A 15,682-nucleotide genomic window follows, 5' to 3' on the forward strand; every position below is an offset into this window, starting at 1 on the left:
CAGCTTGCTGGTCGTTGAGTGAAGCTGGGTGCTGGTGTTGAGATGGAGATCTCTGGGAGATTTTTGCCATTTGATATTATGTGGAGCTGGGAGGTCTCTTGTGGGCCAGTGTCCTGAAGTTGGCTCTCCCACCTCAGAGGCACAGCAGTGACTCCTGGCTGCAGCACTAAGAGCCTTTCATAAAGTAGAAGGAGATAAAGTAGAAAGAAAGAATTAGTAGAAAGAAAGAAAGAAAGGAGGGAGGGAGGGAGGGAGGGAGGAAGGAAGGAAGGAGGGAAGGAACAAAAGAAAGAAAGAAGATAAAGTGAAATAAAATAAAGATAAAATATAAAGTTATTTAAACAAAAAAAATACTTTTTAAGAGAAAAAAAAAAAAAAAAAACAACCAAAAACGGACGGATAGAACCCTAGGACAAATGGTGGAAGCAAAGCTATACAGACAAGATCTCACACAGAAGCATACACATACACACTCACAAAAAGAGGAAAAGGGGAAAAAATCATAAATCTTGCTCTCAAATTCCACCTCCTCAATTTGGGATGATTCGTTGTCTAAAGGAGGGAAGGAGGGAAAGAAAGAAAGAAAGAAAAAAAGGTAAAATAAAATAAATAAATTATTAAAAAAATAATTATTAAGAAAAAAAATTTAAAAAACAAAACAAAAAACGGACGGATAGAACCCTAGGACAAATGGTGGAAGCAAAGCTATACAGACAAAAATCTCACACAGAAGCATACACATACACACTCACAAAAAGAGGAAATGGGGAAAAAATCATAAATCTTCCTCTCAGAGTCCACCTCCTTAATTTGGGATGATTGGTTGTCTATTCATGTATTCCACAGATGCAGGGTACGTCAAGTTGATTGTGGAGCTTTAATCCGCTGCTCCTGAGGCTGCTGGGAGAGATTTCCCTTTCTCTTCTTTGTTCTCACAGCTCCCAGGGGCTCAGCTTTGGATTTGGCCCCGCCTCTGCGTGTAAGTCGCTGAGGGCGTCTGTTCTTCGCTCACACAGGACGGGGTTGAAGGAGTAGCTGCTTTGGGGACTCTGGCTCACTCAGGCCGCGGGGAGGGAGGGGCACGGAGTGCGGGGCGGGCCTGCGGCGGCAGAGGCCGACGTGACGTGGCACCAGCCTGAGGCACGCCGTGCGTTCTCTCGGGGAAGTAGTCCTTGGGTCCCGGGACCCTGGCAGTAGCGGGCTGCACAGGCTCCCCAGAAGCGGGGTGTGGATAGTGACCTGTGCTCGCACACAGGCTTCTTGGTGGCGGCAGCAGCAGCCTTAGCGTCTCCTGCCCGTCTCTGGAGTCCGCGCTTTTAGCTGCGGCTCGCGCCCGTCTCTGGAGCTCCTTTAAGCAGCGCTCTTAATCCCCTCTCCTCGCGCAGCAGGAAACAAAGAGGGAAGAAAAAGTCTCTTGCCTCTTCGGCAGGTCCAGACCTTTCTCCGGACTCCCTCCCGGCCAGCCGTGGCGCACTAACCCCCAGCAGGCTGTGTTCACGCCGCCAACCCCAGTCCTCTCCCGGCGCTCCGACCGAAGCCCGAGCCTCAACTCCAGGCCCCGTCTGCCCTGGCGGGTGAGCAGACAAGCCTCTCGGCCTGGTGAGTACTGGTCAGCACTGATCCTCTGTGGGGGAATCTCGCCGCTTTACCCTCCGCACCCCTGTTGCTGTGTTTTCTTCCACGGCTCCGAAGCTTTCCCCCTCCGCCGCCCGCAGTCTCAGCCCGCGAAGGGGCTTGCTAGTGTGTGGAAAGCTTTCCTCCTTCAGAGCTCCGTCCCACTGGTGCAGGTCCCATACCTATCCTTTTGTCTCTGTTTATTCTTTTTTCTTTTGCCCTATCCAGGTACGTGGTGGTGGTGGTGGGGGGTTTCTTGCCTTTTGGGAGGTCTGAGGTCTTCTGCCAGCGTTCAGTAGGTGTTCTGTAGGAGTTGTTACACGTGTAGATGTATTTCTGGTGTATCTGTGGGGAGGAAGGTGATCTCCGCGTCTTACTCTTCTGCCATCTTCCCCAGCAATTGCACCAGATTTTTTAAAGAAAATATTAATATATCTAGTTGAAGCTCTCCGTCTCCCTTCCTGATGTTTTCCCCTCCCTATCTCTTTAAAGCTAACCACTATTTGAAGTTGGTATTTATTATTACCATGCAAATATTTATGTTTTATTGCATATATTGTATTAAAAACAACCTCTGGTATTATTTTGCATGCTTTCAAGTGTTGCATATGTGGTATTAAACTCTGCATTTCTTTTTAATTTTTGGATTCCATTTGAATGTATTGAAGATATCCATTGGAGACATGTTCACTTCAGCTTGCATTGAGCAATCAGGCTTTGTCAGCTCTGACATGAAGTGATCATAGGCTATGAAAGTTTAGTATCTCACAATTCCCTTCCAGTCTTAATAACTCAGAGCTATAACTCCTTAGCTCCTAATTTGGATGTTTAGGTCAATTTCCTTACTTCCTTGGTTAATACTATATTGTTGGAAATTTGTCTTGGTCAAGGCTTTCTTGCCAAACCATTCTCTATAGTGAATGAAACATGTACAATATTTTCCATAGTGCAGAGTGGGGGTGGAGGATGGGGAGAAATGTGGGTCAACCAAAAAGTGAGAGGACATAGGAATATCAGAATCTTCTCGACAATATTTGCAACAGTCTCAAGGTTCTTTATTACTCCTATTTCTTCTGTATGAGTCTCTCCTCTTTGGCAAAAAGAACTCTCCTGGTATTGAATTCAACAGGAAGTGGAATGTTTGGGCTTTATTGAAAGTATTTCCCATGTTTTGCCTATTTACCATGAGTCAAAGACAATGAAATAAAAAATCACAGCTATCTTCATCAATGATGAGCTCTTCCGCTTCTGGAATAGTAATGTACAATGTTTTCTGCAGATTTACAGAATGTCCAGAATTTTCTGTAGTGATGGAAGTGTTCAGTATCTGTACTGTGCAGTATAGTAGCTATGAGCCACTAACCACGTGTGGCTATTGAGTACCTGAAATGTGGCTGATGTGACTAAAGAACTGAATTTTAAATTTTTATTTATTTTTTTAATAATTTAAATTAGAATAGCCTCACAGACCCGATGACTGCTGCACTAGACAGCACTGTTCTAGAGAATTTAGACCAATATATGTTGAGAGAGGGACTTCCCTGGTGGTCCAGTGGTTAAGACTCCGCGCTTCCATTGCAGGGGGCGGGGTTCATCCCTGGTTGGGGAACTAAGATCTCACATGCTGCGCGGCCAAAAAAAAAAAAAAGTATTGGGAGAGTTTCAACAAGTCTTAATAAATCAAGTGAGTTCACATTAAATGGCAATGAATTTATTTGCTCTTTCTTTCCCCAAATCTGAAGTTAATATAAGAAACTGGTTAGCTTGTAAACTATTGTACAGAGTGTTGTTTCTCCAAGAGCTTCTGCGAATCTGTTGTTTGTAGTCAGCATATTCTTGTGATTCTTGTTGGAGTTGATGAGTCTGCTTGCACTGTCATTGTCCCTGGCCTCATGGCTCACTCAGTCCACATCATTTCCTAGCTCTGTTGATTCTGAGTCCTTTCAGTGCTGGTTGTTCTCAGCCACCCTCTGCTCCAGCACAGCCTCCCTCTGAGAGATGGGCAAGAGTGGGGATCTGGACCCACCCAGGCCCTGATTACAGTCCTGGATCTGAGCTTGGTCTGAATCAGCTTTCATTTCTTTAAAACTTTTTATTTTGAAATAATTTTAGACCTACAAAACTGTTCCAAATAGTACAGTGGCATAAAGAGTCTTGTAGTATATTCTTCACCCAGATTCCCATTTGTTCCTGTGGTTAACATTTTACCACCTTTGCTTTATTCTTCCTTCCCCCTCTTTATATCTACAACATCTATATCAGTCTGTCTATTCTTCCTCCTTTTCTCCTTCTTTCTCTTCTTCTCCTTCTCCTTCTTTCTCTCTCTCTCTCTCTATTTCCCTTACAAACAGGAACATTCTCTTACATAACAACAGTACAATTATCAAAGTCATAAAATTAACATGAATACAATATTACTATCTGTTCTATAGATCTCATTCAAATTTTTCTAGTTGTCCCAATAAAGTCCTTTATAACAATAACAACAAAAATCTTCTGATCCAACATCCAACCCAGGATCACAGGCTGTGTTTGTTTTCTTTTTGTCTTGTTAGTCTCCTTTAATCAGGAACAGTTCTACAGTGTTTATCTTTCCATGGTCTTGATATTTCTGAAGAGTGTACGTCAGTTATTTTGTAAAATTTCCCTCAATTTGTATTTGTCTGATGTTTCCTCATGATTGGACTTAGCTTATACGTATTTGGCAAGAACGTCACAGAAATGATGTGCCCTTCTCAGTGCATCACATACAGAAGCACATGATATCCATTTTTCATTTGTGATTCCTTGCTGAAGGTGCTATCTGCCAGGTTTCTCCATTATAAAGTTGCTCTTTTTCCTTTTGTAATTAATAAGTGTCTCTGGTGAAATATTTTGAGACTACCTAAACATCCTGTTTCTTGTCATACTTCTACCCATTAGTTTCGGTATCTACTTTTCATTCTTATCTGAAATCATTGTTACTATTGTGGGTGCCAAATGATTAGCTAATTATATCATTGTTTCTGGTCGGCATTTATTTGTCGACATTCTATTATAAGGAAGGTTTTTTATTTTTTGTCTGTATCTATCTATCATCTGTCTATCTATTATCTATCTATCTATCTATCCTCTATCTCTCTATCTTTATCATATAGCAATCTATCTCAATATAAACTCATGGATTCTTATTTCTTTACATGAATTTTATTCTATCACTATCACCATTTATTATGAGGTCAAACTTTCCCAGATGTGAGCTGTGAGAATCCCTTCATTCTGGTTCCTTTGTTTTATTTAATTTAATTTATTTTTTTTAATATCTTCCCATCTTTTTTGGAGCAATTTATTACTTTCTGATATAACAAAATGTTCCAGTCTCATATTTTTTTGTGTACCAACCCTGGAATCAGTCGTTTCTTTAATGAGGACCAGCTTTCATTTTGATGATCACATGCTGTAGGGTGAACAGGAGGCAAAAGCCAAAAGAAGGAGTTGTGACACTAAAAGACAACAGAGTGTATGAATGAACTAGAAACGTACGTTGCCTTACAGATAGACATAGCAAGGAAGCTTGCTTGTCAGTTGGGTTAAGGGAGAAAATTTTCTCTTGAGACTTCCTAACCATAAGCTGGCACTCATTCAAGTTTGTAACCCAAATTTACACTACCTGCATGGTTCTAAACACTTTTAGGTCAAAATTTAATTTAAAATAGTTCTGGATTGGTAATGATTCCAGAAATTTGGAAGAAGCAAAACTAAATCCTCTTTGGAGAAATGCAATCAAAACAAAAACCTCAAAGTTTTCCATGAATAAAGTTCGGAGGAATGTGGGCTCAGAGACAACGTCAAAAAGCATTTAAGGAGACAAGGCACTCTGAGGAAAAGCCAGCAGGAACAACAAACCACAGAATAAGGCCAACATAGTTTTTAGGTATGGGAATTATCAAGTACAAAATGTAACTTAAGCATGTTTAATATATTTAGAGAAAGAAAAGTGGTGATTAAAAATATAAGATACAATGTATAACTGATTCACTTTGTTATAAAGCAGAAACTAACACACCATTGTAAAGCAATTACACTTCAATAAAGATGTTAAAAAATATATATATATAAGACACAAGTTATTATGAAAGATAAACAGGCATACTTGAAAAACAATCAAATAGAATTTTTATGCAAAACAAATATAATAATTGAAATAAAAAACTCAAATGATGGTTTAAATTTAAAGAGAAAATTAGATATAGGTGATAAAAACATGAACAGGAAAATAGATCTGAAGAAATGATCCAGAATGCATAACAGAGAGACAAAGCAGTAGAAAATATGAAAGACAGATTAAAAGGCATGAAGGACAGGGTGAGGAGGTCTAACTTACGTCTAAGTGGACTTCTAGGAGGAAGGACAGAGAGAATGAAAGAGAGGCAAAGTTTGAAGAGATAATGACTTAAAAATTTTCAGAATTGATGAAACGTATGTGCATACTTCAGACTTAAGGAGCTCAATGAATTTACAGCAATGTAAGCAAAATTTTCCTTAGACAGATAGTAGTGGAACTGAAGGATACCAAAGACTATGGAGAGGTCTTAAAAATAGTCAAAATGTAAAGACAGACTAACACAAAGGAACTACAGAGCTCACAGTGGATATCTCCAAAATGGTATCTGGAGGACAATGGAATAATATCTTCAGTATTCTGAGAGACAGTAACTGTCAACCTAGAATTGCATACATAGTGAAACTATCAAGAGGGAAAAATAAAAATATTGTTTGGTCAAATGAAAAAATCAGAGCCTTTGTAATAAACAGATTTTACACTAAAGGAAATTCTAAAGATGCACTTAGGGTACACAAAAATATTTGATGGACAGTCCACTGCAAGAAGAATGAAACAAATCATTAAATATGTGAATATCTAAACAAACAATGATTGAGTTAAACAATAATTAATGTCTCATGATGTATAAAAATCACAAAACAAGTAGTATTAAAATATTGAACAAAAATAAAATATGTTTGGAAGGGATGATTAGACTGAAACAGTCTAAGTTTTTGTATTGTTTAAAATAGGAGTGTGTGTAGACTAAGTTTAGATAAATTAAATTTATCGAGTGATGTCAACAAGATGTCCAAACAGGATGTCCTTCACTTGTATTACCCCCCTCAACAACAATTTAGCACCTATCTATGGAAAAAGTACCTTTGTGGGAGATGTGGGATCCAGCACTATATGTCAAGAGGTCCAGGGGAGTCTTGTTCATCCATGCATCAGATAATAGGCGTACAGACCTTGGTGAGAACCCTTCTCAGACTGTAATTTCTCCCATGTGGGAAGTGAGACAGTGAGTGACCACCCAGCCTCCCCAGCTATGTGGGATGCTGCCAAAGAGGTTCATTTCTCTTTTGACCCATCCAGAGTACTCAGTCATGAGTTGAATGACTGGAGGTGGGGGTAGTGGGGGAGCAGCTGGGAGGGATGCAGCTAGGACTTGGAGGGCCTTGAAGGGACATGGATCCTGCTAACTGCATCCTATTAACTGTGGGACTCCATCAGGAAGCCCACCAATGAGCCCCTGGGGATGCCTCATCCACTGATACCCCAGCTGGCCTGTTGTACCCCCAGTGCTCTGGGTACCTCACCCACTCACTTCCCCATCCTGTGGTCAGCTCCCTGTGCATACCTGTGATGGTGGCATGAGCAAGCCTTGGCAGATGGCTAGTGAGCGCACACAGAAAGCCGGACCATACTGCACGGCCAGGGAGAGAACACAAAATTGAGATTTAGTACTGTCCTGAGAGCAAAAGGGAGGCTGTCAGCACTCAGCCTGGTGTATTGCAAGATTGAGGGTAGGCATACAAGATTAAGAATGCTACCACAAGAGGGAGCAATAAGGGTAGAGCAGGAATATCCATAGCCAGTCTGAGGAAACCTCAGCATCCCTAGCGGGGCTGAAGGAAGGTAATTCTTTCCTGAAGTCAGTTAGTGAAGACCAGAGGGGGTGACAGCAACTTCATATGCAAAGAGAGCAATGCAAGCCTTCAAGGAACATGAATATCAAGGAAATTTGATGTCACCAAAAGATCACAATAATTCTTCCAGTGACTGAACCCAAGACCTGGAGATCTACCCAATAAAGATGTCAAAAGAGCTGTTTTAAATAAGCTTAGTGAGCTACAAGAAAACACAGAAAGACAGTTTAACAAAATCAGGAAAACAATGCACAAACAAAATGAGAAGTTTAACAAAGACACAGAAATCATTAGAAAGAACAAAAATACAATGAATGAAATAAAAAATGCAATAGAGAGCATCAACAGCAGAATGAATTAAAGAGAAAAAATCTGTGAATTAAAAGATAATAACTATGGAATTATCCAGAGGGGAAAATTTTTTTTAAATTAAAAAAGGCTGAAGAAAGCCTGCATGATTTTTGGGCCACCATCAAAAGAAATGATCTGCAAATTATGGGAGTCTCAGAAGAAGAGAGGGAGAAGGGGGTGGAAAGCTTATTTAAAGACAAAATGGCTGAGAACTTTCCAAATCTGGGGAGAGATTTGGACATCCAAGTTCATGAAGTGAATAGGTCCCCAAACAAAGTCGATGTAAAGATATATTCTCTAAGACCCATTATAATAAAGCTGTCAAAATCAAAGCAAAGAGAGAATCTTAGAAACAGCAAGAGAAAAGAAGAACTTACAAGGGAACCCCCTACAAGGCTATCAGTGAATTTCTCAGCAAAGGCCTTACATGACCAGAATGAACCCACAGAAGTGCATTTCTGGGCGCTCTGAGAAGCTCTGATTCTCTATGTCTCAGTGCAGAAAGAATTCAGTGAGAGGCAAAGAGATAGATAAGTGTTTCATTAGAATAGGATGCTTGTGAGGCTTACAAGTGGGCAGGCAAGACGGTGCTGCCCTGAGAGCTTAGTGGGCTACAGTTTTGTAATCAAAAGAAGAATAGGGAGGGGGAGAAGCCCACCTCCTTCATCATTCTTTTTTTTTTTTTTTTTTTGCGGTACGCGGGCCTCTCACTGTTGTGGCCCCTTCCGCTGCGGAGCACAGGCTCTGGACGCGCAGGCTCAGCGGCCGTGGCTCACGGGCCCAGCCGCTTCGCGGCATGTGGGATCTTCCCGGACCGGGGCACGAACCCGCGTCCCCTGCATCGGCAGGTGGACTCTCAACCACTGCGCCACCAGGGAAGCCCCTCCTTCATCATTCTTGAGTAGACGAGAAGCTTCCATCATCAGCTCCTCCTCCACATTGGGCAGGGGGGTTTTCTTGTCCCCACATGGACAAGCCGGGACTGTCATGGGGCATTGGAAATGAGCGAAAAGGCAGTAACATATACTAAAATATGGTAAATCACCTCAGGTTTCAGTGTAATGTCACCTTATATTTTTGTTTTTAGTGTGAGCAGAGTAGCATGTCCTAGGAATCATTAACCTACTGAGCTCACTGGGCAGGATGTGGGTCTCATTCCACCATTGTTTTATGGTTTTGGGGCATGTCTCATGCTTCTCTTGCATGGTTTTGTTGCTAGGCAAGCCTGTTTGGTTTTGTGGTTAAGCAAACCTGCTTTCTTGGGTGATCGTTAACTTACAGGGGTCTCCCATATATATATATATATATATATTTTTTTTTTTACTTATGATCCCTTAGTGGGATTAACTACTTAATCACCTACTTTGTCCCTTTACTCTGTCCCTATCAAGATCCTCCTCTATCAGTATCCCATCCCAGTTTTACCATTTGTGAAAGTTTTAATAATCGCATCACCACAACACACCAAGGGCTCTCCATGCTCCAACTACCACCCGTGAAAGGGTACTCATTGCCTAAGGGATTGCTGTGAGATATCCAGCTACAGAATCCAGTGTTAGAGTCTGCTTCCTAAGACCATTTCTGGTGACACCTGTCTTAGATCCCTTGAAACAGAGCTGATGAGCTATATGGGGAGTGTTCTCAGATTCAAAGTAAAAAAGGAAGGATTGGATAGAGGGAGAAGCTGATTTGCAGTGTAGTTGTAACTGAGGCCTCACCTGACTCTCCAGGGATCTCTGGAGCTGACATGGTTCTTCTGAGTTTTCCCAATTTGAGACAAGAGGGTCTCTGTATTTATGCGTCAGCCAGTCATTGGACATGGGCTCACCCAGGGAGGGAGCATAACCTTGGCCAAGGCCAAGAACAAGCCCTGCTGAGGGACCTAGCTGTGAGCTGTCAGCAGCTACTATTCCCAGCAGCTGGGGGTCATATGTCATTTGTCAGCCTTGGGGAGGGGATCTTGTCAGAGAACCATACTATCCACAACAAAATTTCATAACGGTAAGTGAGAAACACAAGATAAAAATTGTATTTATAATGTGGCTTCAATATTTTAAAATGTGAATATATAAAAAAATGACTGGAAGGAAGTAAACTAAACTGTTTAAGAGGTTTTTGTCTTGGAATAAGGGGTGACTTTCATTCCCCCTCTCCCCAGCCCGTATCTTATAAACACACATAAAGAACCTTAGAGTATCTTAGGGAAAACATAAAACCATCCCACTGATTCCTCTCTATGAGCTGTTCAAACCAGTCAGAAGTGAACATCAGTGTCACTTGAATGGATAAACATGCTGTAGTACCTCCAAACAATGGAATATTATTCAGCAATAAAAAGAACTGAGTTGGGCTTCCCTGGTGACACAGTGGTTAAGAATCTGCCTGCCAATGCAGGGGACACGGGTTTGAGCCCTGGTCCCGGAAGATCCCACATGCCACGGAACAACCAAGCTCATGCGCCACAACTACTGAGCCTGCGCTCTAGAGCCCACGAGCCACAACTACTGAAGCCTGTGTGCCTAGAGCCCGTGCTCTGCAACAAGAGAAGCCACCGCAATGAGAAGCCAGCGCACCACAACGAAGATTAGCCCCTGCTCGTGGCAACCAGAGAAAAGCCCGCGCGCAGCAACAAAGACCCAACGCAGCCAAAAAATAAAACAAAATAAAATAACAAAATAAATAAATTTATTTAAAAAAAAGAAAGAAATGAGCTATCAAGCAATGCAAAACATGGAATCTTAAATGCACATTAGTAGGTGAAAGAAGCCAATCCGAAGAGGCTACGTGCTGTATGATTCCAGCTACATGGTATTTTGGAAAAGGCAAGACTATGGAGACAGTAAAAATATCAGAGGTTTCCAGTGTTCAAGGGGAGAGAGGAGGAGGGATGAAGAAGTGAAGCTCAGGGGATTTTTAGGGAGGTGGAACTATTCTGCATGATACTGTATGATACATGATGGATACATGTGCATTTGTCAAAGTCTATAGAACTGTATGATACAAAGAATGAACTCTAAACTGTGGACCTTACTATTGATTTATCAATTTGTCACAAATGTACTACCCTAATGCAGGGAAAACTGTTCAGGGAAGAGGGGATATATGGGAACTCTTTGCACTATCTGCTCATTAAAAGAAAAAGAAAGAAAAAGAAAGTGAATGTTAGTTTTTGTAATCTACTAGAGGCAACAACATTCGCAGTAGTTGAGACTGAATTTAATAGATGGCAAGCTCAGCAAGCCAGGGTGAGATCTACTTATCGTGGACTGAACAAAGCCTGCTCAGGCAGTTGTGAAATATCAGAACACAAATCTACAGATAAACAGCTTCTTTGTTTACGAATGCATTAATGGGTATCACAACAGCTTGACTCTTGATTCTGGAATTCTTGCTGTTTCCTCAATGAACCATGACACAAGTGTTGAGTCTTGCTATATGCATTCATAGAATGGCAGGGAATCTGGTCCTGTGACGGGACATTTGATAAACAAACAAGGCAAACTGGAGCTGATTCTTCTGGTGACTGCCAGTGCTGGCGCCTTTTTTCCCTTTTGGCACATACCCTAAATTCCTGGCATCTACTTTTATTTTTCCTCCCAGGCCAACTGCAAAAAGGACTTGACCTCAGCTGACATAGAATGTGGAAGATTGTGTATGCATTGAAAAGTAATTCAGTCTGTTGATGAAGTTAATGAATTTTCATGGGAATTTAGTCAATACCACCCAGTGAGAGTCTGCACTTTGAATATTTGCTCAAAGGCAATGGGGAGATAAGAACTTCTTTATCACTGCTGATTCTTTTTTTTTCTATAAATTTATTTACTTTTGGCTACGTTGGTTCTTCGTTGCTGCCGGTGGGCTTTTCTCTAGTTGAGGCGAGCGGGGGCTACTACTCTTTGTTGCGGTGAGTAGGCTAGTCATTGCGGTGGCTTCTCTTGTTGTGGAGCATGGGCTCTAGGCAGGCGGGCTTGGTAGTTGTGGCTTGCAGGCTCTAGAGCGCAGGCTCAGTAGTTGTGGCACACGAGCTTAGTTGCTCCGCGGCATGTGGGATCCTCCTGGACCAGGGCTCGAACCCCTGTCCCCTGCATTGGCAGGCGGATTCTTAAGCACTGCGCCAGCAGGGAAGTCCCTATCACTGCTGATTCTTGAAAGTAAACATTGTCTTAGAGGGACTTCCCTGGTGGCTCAGTGGTTAAGAATCCACCTGCCAGGGACTCCCCTGGTGGTACAGTGGTTAAGAATCTGCCTGTCAGTGCAGGGGACATGGGTTCGAGCCCTGGTCTGGGAAGATCCCACAAGCCACGGAGCAACTAAGCCCGAGTGCCATAACTACTGACACTGTGCTCTAGAGCCCACAGACTGCAACTACTGAGCCCGGGCACCACAACTACTGAAGCCCCTGTGCCTAGAGCCTGTGCTCCGCAACAAAAGAAGCCACTACAATGAGAAGCCTGTGCACCACAATGAAGAGTAGCCCCCGCTTGCCTCAACTATAGAAAAGCCCACGCGCAGCAACGAAGAACCAATGCAGCCAAAAACAAACAAATAAATAAATAAAATAAATTAAAAAGAAGCATTGTCTCCGATACAGCTTCTGTTTCTATTGTTGATTTGCTTAAACATTGGACATGTTGAGATTCTTCACTTGTACGCCTATTCACTCAGCTAACACTGATTGACTACTATGAGACAGGCACCATATACATAAGTTATTACTGGAGGGGCTGCACTATCGTATGGTCTACTTTAGTATCAGAGTGTAGGAGGTGAGAGGACACTTCTACTTTTCTCTGCTTAGTCTTGCCTTGACTATAGAGAAGATAACTCTGTCCTGCCTTCCATTCTTCTCTTCTCTCTTTTCTTGCTTTTCTCTGAGGGTTGAGACCTGTCTGATTGGCAAGATAAGAAGAACCTTCCATTCATGGACAATGCTACCAATGGACAGTTACCATTAATTAGAAGCAAGAACACTTATCTTGCATTCTCTTAAAAAAAATATCCATCTGGAATCTTTTTTTCTATGTAGTGGAGATCTGACATCTTTTTAGTATTAAGTTTTCCCATTTAGACATGTAGTTCATGAAGTTTTATAGTTGTCTTACTATAGGTTCTGCACATTGTTTTGGTTAGCTTTATTTCTAGTTATTATATATATACATATTCATGTATAATTTATACATACTTTAAAAATATAAATATGTAATTTATATTTTTTCTATTGTGAGTGGACAGCTTTCTAACTGGTCATGATCATTGACTGTGTTGGTCATGTCCCTGGCTAGCTCACTGGCCTCCTTTATTAGTTCTAGTAATCTTAAAGTTGATTCTTATGGAATTTTTAGGCAGTCCAATACATTGTCTGCAAATAATGACAATTATTTTCTTCCTGATTTTTATAATTACTTTAAAATTTTTGTTCGTGTTATTGCACTGGCTAGGAGAATAATGGTGATGGTTAGAATCCCTTCTTGTTTTTATTTTAAAGGAAATACCTCTAATACTTCAACATTAAGTATAATGTCTGTGTAGTTTTTTTGGTGGATACCTGTTAACAGATTAAGGAAGTTTTTCTTCTTTTCTATTCCTAACTTGCTAAGGAAATTAAAAAAAATTTTTTTAAAATCAGCTACCAGTTACTATTAATTAGAAGCAACAAAACTATGTCCAGGACATAGTGCTGAATGGGATCTCTTTGTTTTTACTAATGGTTCAAGATTAAATAAAGATAATAATATATTCAGAATCTCCTAAAAGCAAATATTGAAAAACCTATAAAAATGCTGATCTAAACATCAAAGTGGTAAGAGAACCAGTAGTCTCAGCCAGTAATATGTGTAGTGGCCAGGGTTTGTTGGGAGTTAGCATTTGTTTTGGTAGCTTTGATGGGGCAAATGGAAATGTCTGACAAAGGTAAGATGTGGAATTCTTCTCAAGCTCACTGCAGGTCTATTCCTCATAGCAGGGATTACATCGTCAGAGCAGAAACAAATGTGAATGAGTCTGAAAGTCTGTTCAGCCTCATGGAAACACACAATGCAAAACCACGGAAACCGAACACATGTTGCACAGACACAGTGTGTCCATATTAGCACCAGGAGGTGCTCATTACATCCAATTCTGCACAGAGTGGAGAAGGCAGCCAGATGTGGGGTTAGAAAGGAGAATTTGTACCAAATACTTACATGCCTATTTGAAGCAGGAAAGAAAATTTCTCTTCCTGGAGAGATGGCTGGGAGCCACATTACTCCTCTTAAGGCTGGGTTTACTCACCCAAGGCTTGAGGTCCATCATCTTTGCCACCATTTGGAATGAGAGGAACTGAACAGGGTCTGTCTGGACTTTCCCTAAGCTCAACCCCATCAGTCGTGAGTACTCTTCTCAGTGAAGGCACGCCCAACAGCACAGTTATTGCCACCAGAACTTAAATAGTCCCTTGGTCGTTTGCTACACCCTAATGACCATATTATCATGCTTGATGTCGTTAGCCAGCAGGACCACATAGCTGGGCCAACCCCACCAGGCCCTAGTTTATTCGCACTGTACTTAATTCCAGGTGTTGGATTACCAGAAGATTTGTAGCCTGGTTTGGCACCTCTTCCTTTTTGCCCCTCTTGTCTGGAATTGCTCCTCTCATGCTCCTGTCTGAGGATCTCCCGTTGTCTTCTTTCTCACCCTTCGAGCCTGCCTTTTGAATCCCCAGGCCACCTCTGCAGAGATAGAGGCTGCTTCCCATTCACTTGAAATCCACCCCAGCTGGGGAGAAGCTTGGTCCTTCAATTTCAGATAAATGCGAATGCTTCTGCATCACCTTTATCTACGAATTACTCTTTGCATTCATATGGAATATTTATCTCCAAAAGAGCTTGGGTGTAAATGCATATTATCATCAATTTCAAGCAGGTCTTTTACAACAGGAGTCCTGTAAATGATTTTAAGAGTAAAACTAAGCAAAAAGAAACGTGCTCTCTATCCTGTAAAGTTTGGGGTGGGGCTCAGAGGGAGGAGAATGTCAAAGTGCTTGTATTTTATTTATCTATTTATTTTCCACAACTAATAATAATTATTATTATTTTAAATGAAAGTATAATTGGCCTACAGTACTGTTAGTTCCAGGTGCACAGAATAGTGATTTGATATTCCTTAACATTACAAAATGACCACAGGTTGAGTGATGATCTGTCACCATACAAAGTTATTAAAATACTATTGACTATATTCCTCATGCTGTATATTTCATCCTCAAGAGTTAATTTTTTTTGTAACTGGAAGTTTGAACCTCTTAATCTCCCTCACATCCCCCCACACCTCCCATCTCTGGCAACCACCTGTTTGTTTTCTGTATCTATGAGTCTGTTTCTGTTTTGTTATGTTAGTTCACTTGTTTTGTTTTTCAGATTCCACATATATGTGAAATTGTGGTATTTGTCTTTCTCCATCTGACTGATTTTACTAAGCATGACACCTCTAGGTCCATTCATGTTGTCACAAATGGTAATATTCCATTCTTTTTTATTGCTGAGTTATATTCCTTTGTATATACATATCACATTTATCCACTCATCTATCAATGGACACTTAGGTTGCTTCCATATTGGCTATTGTAAATATTGCTGCAAGGAACATAGGGATGCATATATCTTTTCTAATTAGTGGAATTGCTGGATTGTATGGTACTTCTATTTTTAATTTTTTGAGGAATCTCCATACTGTTTTCCATAGTGGCTGCACTGATTTACATTCCCACCAACAGTGCAAGAGGGTT

At 41.2% G+C, this 15,682-nt stretch overlaps 1 pseudogene; it reads left to right on the plus strand.

Annotated features, from left to right (window-relative positions):
• The first annotated feature begins 8,887 nt into the window (after positions 1-8,887).
• Positions 8,888-14,349, plus strand: LOC111167917 (Golgi reassembly-stacking protein 2 pseudogene; annotated as a pseudogene).
• The last annotated feature ends 1,333 nt before the right edge of the window (positions 14,350-15,682 follow it).

This window comes from Delphinapterus leucas, chromosome 13 (genome assembly GCF_059928025.1).
Source record: "Delphinapterus leucas isolate spDelLeu-1000000601 "Yukka" chromosome 13, BTC_Dleu_Yukka2, whole genome shotgun sequence".
NCBI classification, from domain to species: Eukaryota; Metazoa; Chordata; class Mammalia; order Artiodactyla; family Monodontidae; genus Delphinapterus; species Delphinapterus leucas.